This window comes from Coloeus monedula, assembly GCF_965178545.1.
Source record: "Coloeus monedula genome assembly, chromosome: 18".
NCBI classification, from domain to species: domain Eukaryota; kingdom Metazoa; phylum Chordata; class Aves; order Passeriformes; family Corvidae; genus Coloeus; species Coloeus monedula.
In genome coordinates this window covers 2,294,819-2,308,289 of record NC_138798.1, presented here as the reverse complement: position 1 = coordinate 2,308,289, position 13,471 = coordinate 2,294,819, and the positions used below count along the sequence as shown (strand labels likewise).

Here is a 13,471-nt window from a genome sequence, read left to right as displayed (position 1 = left end):
CACCGGCTGAGTTACCCCCCGTAAATATTTACACGGCGAACACCACGCCGCCCGAGAAGCCAGCCCTGCAGCTCTCGTCGTGCCCAGGAGCCGGCCGTGCCCCCGGCACCGCTGACACGGCTCGGGGGCGCAGGGCTGCCCTCCCCCCGCGCCCGCTGACCCCTCGGATGCTCACTCATCGCTCCGGCTGTCGGTCAGCGCGAACCCACCGGCTTCCAATGTGCGGGGGGCAAGAGCCGGAAAATACAGCAGAATTGAAAGAAAGGGAGGGGAAAAAAAAAAAAAAAAGAGGAAGGGGTGTAAAAAAAGGCCCTTGGGTGCCCCCACTCCGCAGAGGGGTGTCCCCGTCAGTTTGCCAAGTGCGGGGCTCCCCTGCGCTCCCAAACCCCGCCGCTCCCGGGCGGCGCGTTCCCTTGAGGCCAAAAACAGCAAAACCAACAAAAAAAAAAGAGAAAGTTTCTCCCCGGCGAGCAGCTCCCGTGGCACATTTTCATTTTTACGTAACGCGGCCGCCTTTCCCCCACCTGCGGGGAGCGGCCCCCCCAGCCCAGCCCCCGCCCGCACCCCGGCACCGGGGGAGGCCCCCGGGGCTGCCCCCCTCCCGACTCACCTAATCCCGCCGGCAGCTGCCTCCCCCCATCGCCGCCGCCGCTCCCGCCTCAGCGGCCGGCGGGGCAGCGCTGGGCGCGGGGACGCGGCCCCGCCATCTGTGCCGTGTTTATAAATCCAGAGCCATGGGGCTGCGAGCCGCGCCGTCCGTCCGCCGCTGGGGCCGGGCCGCCCCTCGCCGCAGCGCCTGCCCCGCAGCGCCCAGCCCAGCCCAGCCCAGCCCTGCCCTGCCCTGCCCGCCCCGGCGCGGCGGGAGGCGGCGGTCGGTCGGTCGGTCCCTAAGGCCGCCCCACAGCCGGCCGGGCGGGGCGGGGCGGAGCGGGGCTGCGCCGCCCGCGCGCATTAAAGGGGCCGCGTGCGCCCGCACCGCCGAGCGCCGGGCGGGACCCGCGGAGCCGCCGATCGGGACAGCGGCTGTGTCCCCGTCACCCGCTGTGTCCCCGTCACCCGCTTCACCCCTGTCACCGCCAGTACCTGTGCCATCGGCTGCACCCGTGCCAACGGTTTACCAGTGCCACCAGTTACCTCGGTGCTACTGGCGGCACCGGTGCCGCCGGTGCTCCCGGGCTGCGTTAGTGCCCCTGGGTGTCATTGATAACGTTTGTGGCTCAAGTCGGGGATTCTCGCTTGTGATGTGAGCTGGCCGGCAATCTCCTCGTGCCGGTGGTATTTCGGACACTTCGTTGGAGGCGGTCGGGCACCGCTTGGATTTCTGAACCCTAGCAAAGGTTCAGCCCCGGGAAATTGGTGTCCAGAGTATCCCACGGTAACATAGTTAGGAAAATTAAGTTCTCCCGCAAAAGGAAGCTGGGGGTCTTCAGGAGAAGACCCCATGATGCACATTCCCAGCCCTGGGCTAGTGTCTGTGCTATTATCGTGACTGCATCAAAAACCTTCCCAGGGTGGGATCTTTGCAGGAAAATCTAAACAATTTAACAAGCAAATGCCCACAGGAATCAGCACTGAGGCAAACCGGTCCCTGCCAGATTTTAACTAATATCTTGCTTTTTCATACTTTTTTCTTCCCCTCCATCTTCCCAGGGGGGATGAGGAAGGTCCTATCTCCTCAGCCACCACTGTTCCCACTCCATTGCTGGGTGCCCCCTCCCCAGGCGCATCCACCCCCTCTCCCTGCCACGAGTGATGCATGACCCCAACAGCTGGAAAAGCATCTCACAAACCTCCACTTCCCCCTCCCTGCTCCAGCAGCTGTAAAAACCTCCACGTCTCCCACCCCACTCCGGCAGGCAGATGTGGGCATGCACAGGTTCCCTGCCGCCCTGCCTCCTGCAGTTCGCTTCTCTTTTCCCTCGTCTCGAGTGGCATTTCCCTGGGAGCCGGAGAGCAGGATAGCGGGCAGCTCACGGCATTCCTTGCCCCAATACGGCCGCGCCGCTGCAGGGCAGAGGGATTTCCCCAGGCCTGGACTCCGTCTCCCGAAGTCACCCCACTCGATATGTAAGCACGGGCGCACGCCACGGCGTGAGCACAAACACCAGGAGCGCAAGGCAAAGTGCCTGAAATGAGCCCGTCGCGTCAGAAAAAGCAGGGAAAGTTGCCCTCCTGTGCCTGTGGCAATTGTGTGTCTGCTGGCTCGGGGCGGAAGCTTTGGTGCAGTTCAAGTCTTCGGTTTATCCGCAGGCTGAGCATCTTGTGAAGCAAAGGAGCAGATCAGATCTTTCTCTTGAAAACATGTTTATCTTGGAAGATAAAGGACCTCCCTGTTGCATTGTGGGGTTTCTCTGCTCCAGCCATTTAGCTTTTTCTGAGCTTTTTTTTTATATATCTGTGACGTTTCACTTAATGAATGGAAGGCAAGTCCTGCACCACAGCAAAAAGACTCAGGACATTAACTTTACAGGAGCCAGGCTTTTATGTCCCACTGACCTTAGAACAACATTAGAATCAAATGTATTTAAATAAACCCCTTAGGGTTGAACACACTTTCCAGCAACACTGAATATCCTGCCAGAGCACAGATGGATTTTTTTGCCTGTTCTTGTGGTCCAGAAGGCCATGGTGCCAAAAGGGAATCACCAGGCTAGTGTTGCAGTGGGAATATGGGCTTTTCACAGTGGCCTTGCTCTTAGAACAGTGGGGATGATTTCCTTGTGCATTTCTCTTCCTCTGGTAGCCTGGCTGTCAGTAACTAGCAGCTACCAGATGCCAGTGGTGTTTATAAAACCATTATGCAAAGCCACTATACCCAGTAATTTCAAAATAATACCCAAATTACCCAATAATACCTGAAAATAATGGGTGCCCCGATGTTGTGGGGCTAAGTGACTATAAGTGTGGGTCAAGACCAAATAGTGAACCTGTCTGGTCAAATCACGTCTTTATCATCCTCATCCTAACAGCCCTCTAATGAGGAGTGTGTGACTCTCGTTAACACAAGAGGCTGGATGTGTTTGTGTGGAGTTGCTGATCCCAGAAAAGCAACTCCCTTCCCTGTCTCAAAGCAAGAACAGGGAGCTTGGCTTTAAAATAGTGGCCTTGCAAACATTAGGCAGAAATGCTGTTTGCAACAGCGTTCTGGCTTTTGGAGCCTCGAGGCTTTGTGTTCTCAAGCTTTTTCCCTGCAATCGTGGAAGCTGGAAGCTTCTTGTCCTGGAGGAATCACAGATAAGATTGTGGCAGCATCTCAAGGCTCTGAGCAAAGCCCACAGCGAGCCTGCCCTGAGCACCCCGGAGCAGGGGGAGCGCTGGTGTGGGTGCTGTGCCGCAGCCGGACACGTACACGCACATTAAACCCAGGAGGCAGAGCCTGGCTGTCGCTGTAATCACGGTGTATCTGTGCTGCGAGCCCGCAGATAGCTTACACAGATTTTCCTTAGCGTTTCACTTGGAAGCTGCCGTTGATAGCTATTCCATCAGATAAAATGGTAATGTGAGCCGTCCAGCAGCAAAGATGGGGATTTCAGCTCTCAGCGGAAAACTGGAGTCCTGCCTCAGATATTTGAGATGTTCTGCATTAAACTTGCCCCATGCCCGGCACAAATGCAAGAAAATCGGGGTGTTTTCTTGCTTAGGTTGACCCAAACTCCTCCAGGAAAAGAAGTGAGATGCAAAACAGGAGCCACCCTCCTTTTGAAACCACCCTCCCATGGAAAGCTTCAGGGGAAAGTAATTACATCTAAAGCAAGCTGTAGCCTTTAGCCTCAGTCAGCCTGTAATTGACTTTACCGGAGCATCAGCCCACTAAGACCAAAGTGAGTGAAAACTATGGCAGGGGTTTACCCTCCACAGCCACGCCTGACCCACGGTCCCGGCACAGAGACGAGGGGTCTTGGACCTCCTGGTCTAAGGGGGTAGGTATGGCAAAGGGTGGAGGCAGCAGGAGGTTTGCGGCCCTGCCCTGCATGATGCAACACAGCTCCCTCCGAAGCACCTTCCCACCGCCCTGCTGACCTGCCTTTACTCGCTCCAGGCACGAGAGGAATTCAATGGGACTCAGGCAGTGTGAAGGGATGGAGTTCACCTTAGGGAAGTGGATCTGTCTCGGGAAAAACAAACAACCCACAAACTAAAGACCTCTGCATGTTCCCTGGAGGAGGGGGAAAGGCAAAACCCGAGGATGCAGTTGGTGTCATAGGGTCTAGCACCCACTCCCCACGCCACGCTCCTGCCTTTTTCTGTGTTCACCTTCAAGCTGGCAATGATGAACAGAAACAAATTATGTGATGTGAAATACCCCGAAGTCAGGGCACTCAGCTACGTGCAGAGAGGGGAGAAATGAAGTGATCCTGGATGGTGGCTGTAAACAGGGAAATGACTCAAGCATCACCAGGTTGCCTTCATCCCCAAAGTTCAAGGGTGATCCCACCCTGTGCATCAGCCCCACTGTGGGGACCCCATCAGCACCCTGTCACACTGCAATTGCAATGGGCTTCTGCTTTCCCGGCCAGTCCTGACCCTGGCCACAAGGCTTGGCCTCTCCTCTTTCTGTGGCCATTGCCTTGGCTCCCGCTCCCAAATGGCTGGGCTGAGTGCTCCTGAGCAGCTGTCCCATTCCCTCCCGAGGTGGGTTTGGGCTGTGTTTGGACCCCCCGTGCCAGGGCCGGCAGTGGGTCACGCTCCATCTGCCTCCCCAGCCCAGACCGGCACACTCGCATCAGCTCCTCGCAAGTTCTCCAGGGGCTGCCTGAGATTTTAACGTGTCAGGGGACAGACAGGACCCCAAAAGGGAAATGTCCCTCCCAAATGGATCAGCTTTTAAATGCAGATAAATGCAGATCAGTTTTAAATCCAGCTAAAAGCAGCAAATGCAATTCTCCCCTTCCACAGGTGCATGGTGACCCCGGGGCTGAGCTGCCGTGATGCAGAGAGGCACTGGGAGTGAATTTCGAGCCAGGGGACAAAGCTGTCCCTGTCAAAGCCAGGGATGGGGACACTGGCAAGCAGGACACAGGCTCAGTGACCAGTCCCGTGTGCATTTTGGCCTCCCAAATACACACCTCCAGCAGATGGTTGCTGCCTCCCACATGCTGGGGCAGCTCACAGAATAACTAACTAGTCTTTACCACAGAAATAAATGGCCACAGCTTTATTAAATCAATATTAATTCATAATCTTTAACAGACAATTATAGTTATCTCGCACACAAAACTACCCACCTCTTCAAATCTCTGATCTGACAGGGTTATAATTAGCTTATTACTGGCCATACATCTGCTAATAACTTTTCCCTCAGCCCTGTGAAGTGAATTAAGGAGCGCTAATAAACCATGGCTGTTAATCCATTTATATGTCTTATGCTTTTGTCTAGGCACCGAATTTAAAGATACATAAAAAGTGGTTTTCTCCTTTCTTTCCTCCAAGGTCTGACTACGCTGCAGCCCTTGGCTGCTGGGTGTGGGCAAGGTGGTCTTTTTGATGTCCTGGCAGACGCCATCCCCACCGGGAGCAGGGTGCAACAGGAAACTTGGGAAAGCACTTTACAAGCTGAAAACCCTCAGAATATTTGAGAGCAGGAATATTTTCCCCAACGCTTTCTTATTCTCAGCCTCAGTGCCAATGCCTGGCATGAGGCAGAGAGTATTTGGGGAAGGCCCACTGGCGAGACTGTGAACCCCAAAAATCCCCCATGGGAGGGAATAACGGGCAGGCAGACAGGGAAGAGGGGCTGGCTTTGGGCAGCACTCCCAGCGCTGCCCGCTCTGCTCTGGCTCCACACGGCAGAGCGTTGCCAGTGCGGGTCATTAGCAATAATGAAAGTGAGATCAGACGCGGTCGGGGGTGGAGGGAAACGTTGATCTCAAATGATGGCCACTAATAAGGGACAGCGGAGAGGCACCGTGTGATGTGGCGAGATAAAAGCAGATGGCTGGCTGCTGCTTCTAATTATAGGACCCTGCTAACGAAGAGGGCGCTGATTAGATTGACATTGTCCTAGGACATGCATTTCTAGAAGGATCTGGCACTAGGGCTCAGGGTTTGGGGGTGGTGTGATGGGGATCCCCACTGCCTGCCAACACCTGTCCCAAAACCTTCTTCTGCCCCACCAGCCATACCCCCAAGTGAAGTTTGCTCCCACCATAGAAGCAGTCGGGTCAGGGGCTGCAGGGATGTCAGTGAGGAGCCAGCAGTGATGTCCCCATGTGTTCAGGCAGCGGCGGGTGGGAAAGCCCTGAAATCCACCACCAGCCCAAGAGGCTCTGAGTTCCAAGCCCCTGAAGACGGAAGGAAGCTCCTTTTTGAGTAAGAAATGTGGTTGAATTCACTCATGGGTGAATAATTTATGATGCTTACTGTAATGAGACAAAAAAAACATTCAGTTCTGGTTTCATCATATTTTTGGCTATGAGTAAACCAGTAGAAAATGATGAGGGCTTCCCACAGCAAAGCTAAACCCCTGAGACTGGAACTGGTAGCCAGGCCGCTTCTAACCAGTGACTTGATCTTATGCATATTTTTGGTTGTGTTGGCACTTCTCCTCCTCCATGGAAGAGATCTGAAGTGTATTTGTAATGACAGCTCTGTCTCTTTCTCAGCTGAGCCCAGCTGGGGGTGCAGGAGCCTCCCCGGTGGCAGAGAGGAGGACACTCAGCAGCCTGCCTGGCTTGGTGGCAATGCCCTGACACCCACCCACACGGGACAGCCACTTCCTGAGGGGCTCGGGTACCCCTGCACCAGTGCTCCAACCCCACAGCATCACTCTGCACCTTTTCCCCTGTTCCCACAGTGGTGTTTGGGGAACTGAGGAGGCTCTGCAGCAGTAACTCCCATGGGAGGGGATAACTCACTGGCACAGGATCCCAAAGGAAGATTCCCCGTGCTTCGAGCCCCTAGCCCTGCAGGGATGGCAGGGTTTTCTTTGCCAAAAAGAGCTGAGCTGAAGTCAGATCCCCTTCTCAGCCCTCCAATGCTACCCTTGCAAAACTGCTTCCCTACTTTGGATATGCTGCAATATGCAAGAATTGGGAAATTTTGTTTCTGGAGGTTTTTCATTTTAAGACATCTGGTATTTTCTGGAACTGGGAAAAAACATATTTCCCTCTTTTGTAGTCACTTAAACTCCAGCGAGAGCTTGGCATTGGGATGAAGCAGCATCTTTTAACAAAAGACTTAGGATGGGCAGCCCAAGGAGGAGCCAGAAAAAATGAGGTAGAAATTTTGCCAGACAGGATGTGGATGGAGAGGCTGGAGAGCAACTGGCTGAAATTTGGCAAAATCTTAAAAAAACCCGTCCAAACTCAGCAAAACCAAATGCAAGTCAGTCTCTAAAAGAAATCCAAATACCTTTCAGGCAATGGCTTTTTCTGGGTGAAGCCCACAGGAATGACCCTCATGGCCCTGAACTGGTATTTTCAGTGGGGATGGAAAGAGGTGGAAGAGGCACACGGAGAAGTGGATGAGGTGACAGAGGATGGACAAGGGATGGCTGCTCCCACCTAGGAAACCTGTACTTGTTTAAATTAGAGCAGCTTTTCAGGAGGATCCTGTAGCTGAGTTATGGGCATCTTCCCATGGACAAGGAGCCCAGCAAGCGCCTGCGAATTCCCTGCAGGATGACTGCAGGAATTTCAAGCCCTGCTTAGAGACATGAAGCAGTTGCCAGGGCACCCAACCTTTTGACATCTTAATGAGCCAAGAGTTCAAAAGGATTTTTTTTTTCTTTTTTTTTCTCTTTTTCCCCCTCCCTTCTCAGAGAATTCAACTTTTCATCTCCCTCCTCCCAAGTACAAGACAGCCAAACAGGGGATGACAAATGAGCGTCTCGCTCCACCTGAGGAGTTCAAGCTGCAATCATACAGCTCCTTGCAGCTCCAGAGAGCTGGGAAGTGCCAGCGTGCGGGAGAGGAGATGTAATTAGGTGCGATTCAAGAACAGCTCATCAGCTATATTTAACAGACGGGACGAATCCTCAGAAGCACAGCCCTGCAGAGGAGCCAGGCTGTGGCAGAGCTGTTCTCCCCCAGCCCTGGCTCTCTGGTGCAAGAGCTGTTTGTGTTTCTGCCTGAAGCATTCTTTTTTATTATTATTATTGTTATTATTTTGCAATTTTAAGTTGTAATGGTTGTTGACCCTGTAAACATCCAAGCAGGACTTCTTATACCAGAATTTTTTAGCATGCAGATTTTCCCCCTCACCAGGATTAAAGTTAGTTAGAGGGAGAAGAGCACAATAGCCCCTTTTATCCGAATCTTTCTGCCTGGAACAGATGGAGAGTCCTGCCTGAGTCCCAGTGATGTGCCACAAGGACACGGTAACAGAGGAGACTCTGTGCCTTCTGCTGAGAGAGAGGAAAGGAGCGTGTGAGCGCGCCGGCGCGGGGACACCGAGTGGGATGGGAGCGCCGGCGCCTGGCTCCCACCAGCTCTGCTCCAGCACAGAACCACAGAATCATTTGGGTTGGAAGGGACCTTAAAGGGATCCAGTTCCAACCCCACCACCACGGGCAGGGATGCTACTCTCTAGATCGCGTTGCTCAAAGCCTCGTCCAGCCTGGCCTTGAGTCGTGCTGCTGGCCAGAGTTAACACAAAGCACCAGGAGGTTTGGGAAGCACCCAGGAGAGCTGCAATGCTGGGCTGTGGGGGTGGCAAGGCTGCTGAGAGTTATGGTGACTCTGCTCTCCATCTCAGCCAATGCCATGCTGGGAGCTGCTGCCAGCAGGAAAGGAGCCCTCCCTCAGTGTCTCTGCCAGACCCTGTCCCAAAATAACACCCAGAAATGAGGAACAGAGGAGTTCAGGAACCAAGCATGGCCAGTCAAGGAGCCACGGGAGGCTCTGAATCCATGCTTGCCTATGAAGGCCTCTTAAATATACAAACTGCATTAAAGTATCGGCTTAACTACAGAAATCACTGAAGTAACTGTTCCAGCTCTGTGGAAGTCTATTCATATTCTTCTTCTTAATGAAAGTTATCAAGGAGATGGCAATTTTATGTGTCAAACTTTGGTGGTGCTTCCCAGCCATCACAGGCCAGAAGATGGGACCAGTGATGCTTAACAGCTGCAGGCATCAAACCATGTTGGTGCACAGCAAAACACCTCCATTTTCTAAAGCAACCCCCAAGTTCAAGGATATGCTGGCGAAAATAATTGTCAAAACACACAGGGCAAAGGCCTGTGGGGATGGGTGCTCCCCTCCAACAAGGCTGGAGCTGAAACAGGGGGTCCATGGAGAGCAGGGCATGCTTCCCTCCTCAGGGGAGGATAAAAGAGCTATTATGGAGATGCAGACTCTGTTCAGGCTCATGCTCGGCTCCTTGCGAGCAGAGGGTAAAGAGCTACTTATGCTGGAGCATAAAAGCTGGGAGACAGCAGAGCGCTATAAATAGGCATATAAACTTTCAACTGACAAGGCTCTGATTCTGTTATTGTAAAAAAAAAATAAAAAAGAGAGGGAGAAAAAGTGCCTAGGTGGAGCTGACAAAGAGGGAAATACATGCAGAGTACAGGTTTGTTCCCAGGAACGCACTTATTATAAGTCAGATGTAGTTAGAGCTATTACTTTAGCTTCAAATGAATGGAAGGAGAATAAATCTGCCTTTGTGCAAGGCTGCCTGCAAATAGCATCTCCCTCTAGCAAACCTGCAATTGTGTTTGCATGAGACAGTTGTTGGAATAAATGCAATTTAAAAAGAAAAACAGTTCACATCTACGGCAAGGGAAGGCTGGTGGTATGAATGGCAACCAGCAGAGGAGGAGGAAGAAGCACAACAGGCTTCAGCAGCGGGGGGCAGAGCCTGTGGCACTGCAAGGGGCTCATCTGGGGTGGCTGGAAGGATGGAAACCCTCTGAACAGTTCACCCTCAGTCCCTGGCCGTATCACTACATCTTTACACCGATCACCCCAAACCGCTGAGCTGGTTTCACCCATTTTCTCACTTTCTGTCCCCGAGGGATGGTGATTAAACACAGGTCTTCTAGGGAAAGGATGAGCCGTGCTGAAGGTGGGGAGGAAGCATCTTGCCCTGCTGCAAGCAGCCACACCATCCCAGCTGTGGGAGCAAACCCTGAGGTTTGTCCTGCATCCGTGAAGCTGGGACACCCCGGGGTTGGCATCCCGGCAGGGTTTGTCTTTGTGGGACAATTGAAAAAGAAAAGCACTTCCTTGGACATTTTTGGCTTTGCATCTCCTACTCCTAAATAACTTCCCCAAGGGACTGAAAGTGCTTGCAGGTTATTTTTCTTCTATTTTCAACTACTAAAGTGTTTTTCCTTTCAGAGCACATCACCACCCTGTTCGGACCTCCATCCTTCATGGCTGCAGCAGCTTCAGGGAGGGGACCTGCAGGGTTAGCACCTCTGGGGGCTGCTTGTCACCTGGTGATACCCACAGGCACATCCATGCCCACTGGAAGCTTCCACCCAAATTGCAATAGAATGGAGGGACTGCAACTTTCAATAGGAAAATGCAGCATCTTGCTAGGGTGATGGCCTCAAGTGGGGAGAAAACCCTCTGCAAAGTCCCCTCCTGCCTTCTATTATTATTGATATTATTATTGTTATTATTAATATTATTCCCATTGAATTTATAGGAGTAACTGTCTGGGAAAATGACTTTACATCTGGCTCCTTCATAAATTTTTAATAGGGCAGAAATAGAACCAAAAGGGATTTAAAAAAAATTTAAAAATATGCGTTAGCGTCAAACTCTGGCTCTATTCATAATTAATTATACTTTCAGGGGGAGGGGAAAAAAAGAGGAAACATAATTACAAGCTTCTAGTGAGAACATTCATTATCATGCTAATGCAGAAATCAGTACTGCTGTGCCTCTGTGTGTGTGTGTGTGTGTGTGTGCTCGGTCTAATTACTCGGCAGTGATGTGTGTCACTCGCAGGGTTACCTCGCTGCTGCACGGGATTGTAAAGTCAAAGTTAAAAATGAGGGGATGAGTCACAGCCTGGATTGACGGGGATCAGGGGCCGGCCAGCGTTGGCTCCTCAAACATCCCGGCCGAGGTGTTCATCAGTAACACCCCAGCTTCTGATATTTCGGGCTGAAAAGCCACTACAGCAGTGTTAGGAGGCATTTAAGGTGTAAAGAGCAGTGCACACGAGGGGAGGGAAGAACAAGCCAGGCTGAAGGAGGAAAGAGCCCAGGAAGAGGTGGAAGTGGAGAAAAACAAGGCAGTAGTTCAACTATTTAGTACCTGACAACTGTCTGGATTTGCCATGCCAAGGGGATTCTCACAAAGAGATCCTGAACATTCTTCCCAGGAGAAGCATTTGGGCCCAGCTGAGCTACAAAACTACCCTGGGCAGGGTGGCCTGGCTGTTCCTACATGCCAGGGAGGAAAGGGAGATTTCCCATAAAAGAAGGGGCTCCATTTAACCCCAGAGCACTGATATTACCAGCAGTAGGTGCTTCTTTTCTTTTCCTTTTCTATCCTGTTCCATTAGGTGGAACCAGTGCCAGTGATGAGGCTGGCATTGTGCCCCAGCACAGCACCTGAGTGCCTGGCTGCCCACAGCATCCTTGTGGAAAACTCTTGTGAACCAGAGAAAAACATCTTCCTCAGCATTCCAGACCTGAATCAAGGGGCCTGGTGGTACCCAGTGGGGTCAGGCACTGGGATGAGCCTGCTCCTGTAGGATACTTGAAGCTCCAGCTGAAATCAAGGAGGAAAACCACAGGCTCGGGTCCATCACATTCAGTCCCAGACATGTTTATGGACATAAGTTATCTAAATTATGTTAAACCTAAGTTCGGCATCTGCACAATCTGAGCATTTCTGGGGAGTAATTAAATGGATTTCCCATTATTTCTCAAGCTGCCAAGCAAATGTCCTACTTTCATAAGTCAGAGCAGTGCATTTCCCCAGCAATAAATCCTCCAGCAGACTGCAGGAACCAGAGCCTGGCAGGCAGAGCGGAGCCAAGGGGGAATGAGGCAGTGGTGGGACACCCACCTCTTCTGGATGTCTTAAAAGCCTTGGAGCAAAAGAGCCCCACGGCAGTGCCATGGCATGTTCTGCCTGCAACAGCTGGATGGGGAGAGGGCAGCAATGGGCAGCTGGAAAGACCTGGGGCAGGAGAAGCCAGTGTTCCAAACAGGGATTAAAGAGGGGAAGAGGTGGGGCCAAGTGTTGGTGAGGTGCCACCTCTGATTCAGTAATCCTCTGCTCGGAGAGGAAGGACTGTGATAATTAAAGCAAGATCGCTGCTTCCCTTCCTCAAGTGGGAAAAACAGCTCTTGCAGGAAATTGGAGCCAGGGATGAATGCTGTGGGATTCAGTGTGTCCCTGCCTGCCCCCAGCCCCCTGCAAACGCCCTGTGCCTGAAATTTCCTCCTGTGCAGGATGAAGAACCCTCCTGGGCACTGCCAGGATCAGGGCTGTCTGCCGGGGATCACGGGTCCAATTTGCAGCGATGCTTCTGGAGAGGTGCCAAAAAGGGATAACAAAATTTGTGACAGCTCTCTTGTGACAGCCTCCATCCAGAGGACAGGAAGGGGGAATCACTGTCCTAAAAAAACCCCTAGAGCTCTGTCACCCACAAGCACCTCAGAGTGTCCCCAGCAAAGGAGCATCCAACACCTTCAAAATGTACCAATTTTTCTTGGCATAAAAGCAGCTGCTGGCACACTGGGATGAGCACATTAAATTTAAGTGTGAAAGCATTAAAAAAACCCGAGAATTGTTTGCACAAAAAGCCACCATTACCCAGGCATGACAGAAGTTCCCCATCCAAGGATGCTCCACGAGCAGCACCAAGACCCTGCTGTCAGTGTGGAGGTTGGGAAGAAGGGAAAGTTAATGCCTGGAGTCCCAAGGATAAGATCAGAGATTTTTTTTTTCCCAGAGGTGGGCTTTGTGCAACATCTGTGAGCCATTCCCTTTCCCATGTGCTTGGGCAGCTGGGTGAGGGGCCGCTCTGGCCTCGCTCGAGCTCCAGCTGTGCCCAATTCCAACATTTGGGGCTGCCTGCAAAGCTCCCTGACCCACACCAGCCCTGGACAAATGGACCAGGGGGTGTTTTTGGCCAGTGAGCGAGCTCAGGGCTATTTGGGAACCTGGAGCATAATTGCTCTGTGGAGTCTGCCAGCTGCTCTAAAATTATCCACCCCACCTCAGCATCCCGACACTCCCATTTTTATCCAGAAACGCATTTTGGAGGCGGAGGCTAAGAGTAGCACTGGGTGCTGTGGCCTCAAAAAGAGTAATTACAAGGAAAACAAAGGGAAAAAGCACAGTTTGGCCATCTCCATGGCATTGGGCAAGTGGTGGGGTGCTCAGCATGGAGCGTGACTGGAGCTTGCACAGTCGCCGGGTCCTGGGGATTGGGGTCAGAACCGCTCCAGTGTGTGTCCCCAACCTCTGCTGTGCCCTGTTGGAGCACTTTCCCAAGCCATGAAACAGAGCACAGGTTTCCTGTGAGGGTCTAAAATGAATTATCACACGAGGGAGAG

At 52.4% G+C, this 13,471-nt stretch overlaps 1 protein-coding gene across 6 annotated transcripts in view; it reads right to left on the bottom strand.

Moving 5' to 3' along the window:
- The window catches only part of NCOR2 (nuclear receptor corepressor 2), a 228,483-nt gene extending 227,686 nt beyond the window's left edge, over positions 1 to 797 (bottom strand). For all 6 annotated transcript variants that reach the window (XM_082293756.1, XM_082293762.1, XM_082293759.1 and 3 more), the window contains exon 1: positions 611 to 797. The gene's annotated coding sequence lies outside the window, so the exon portion shown is untranslated. The remainder of the gene's footprint in view (positions 1 to 610) is intronic.
- Between the last annotated feature and the right edge of the window lie 12,674 nt (positions 798 to 13,471).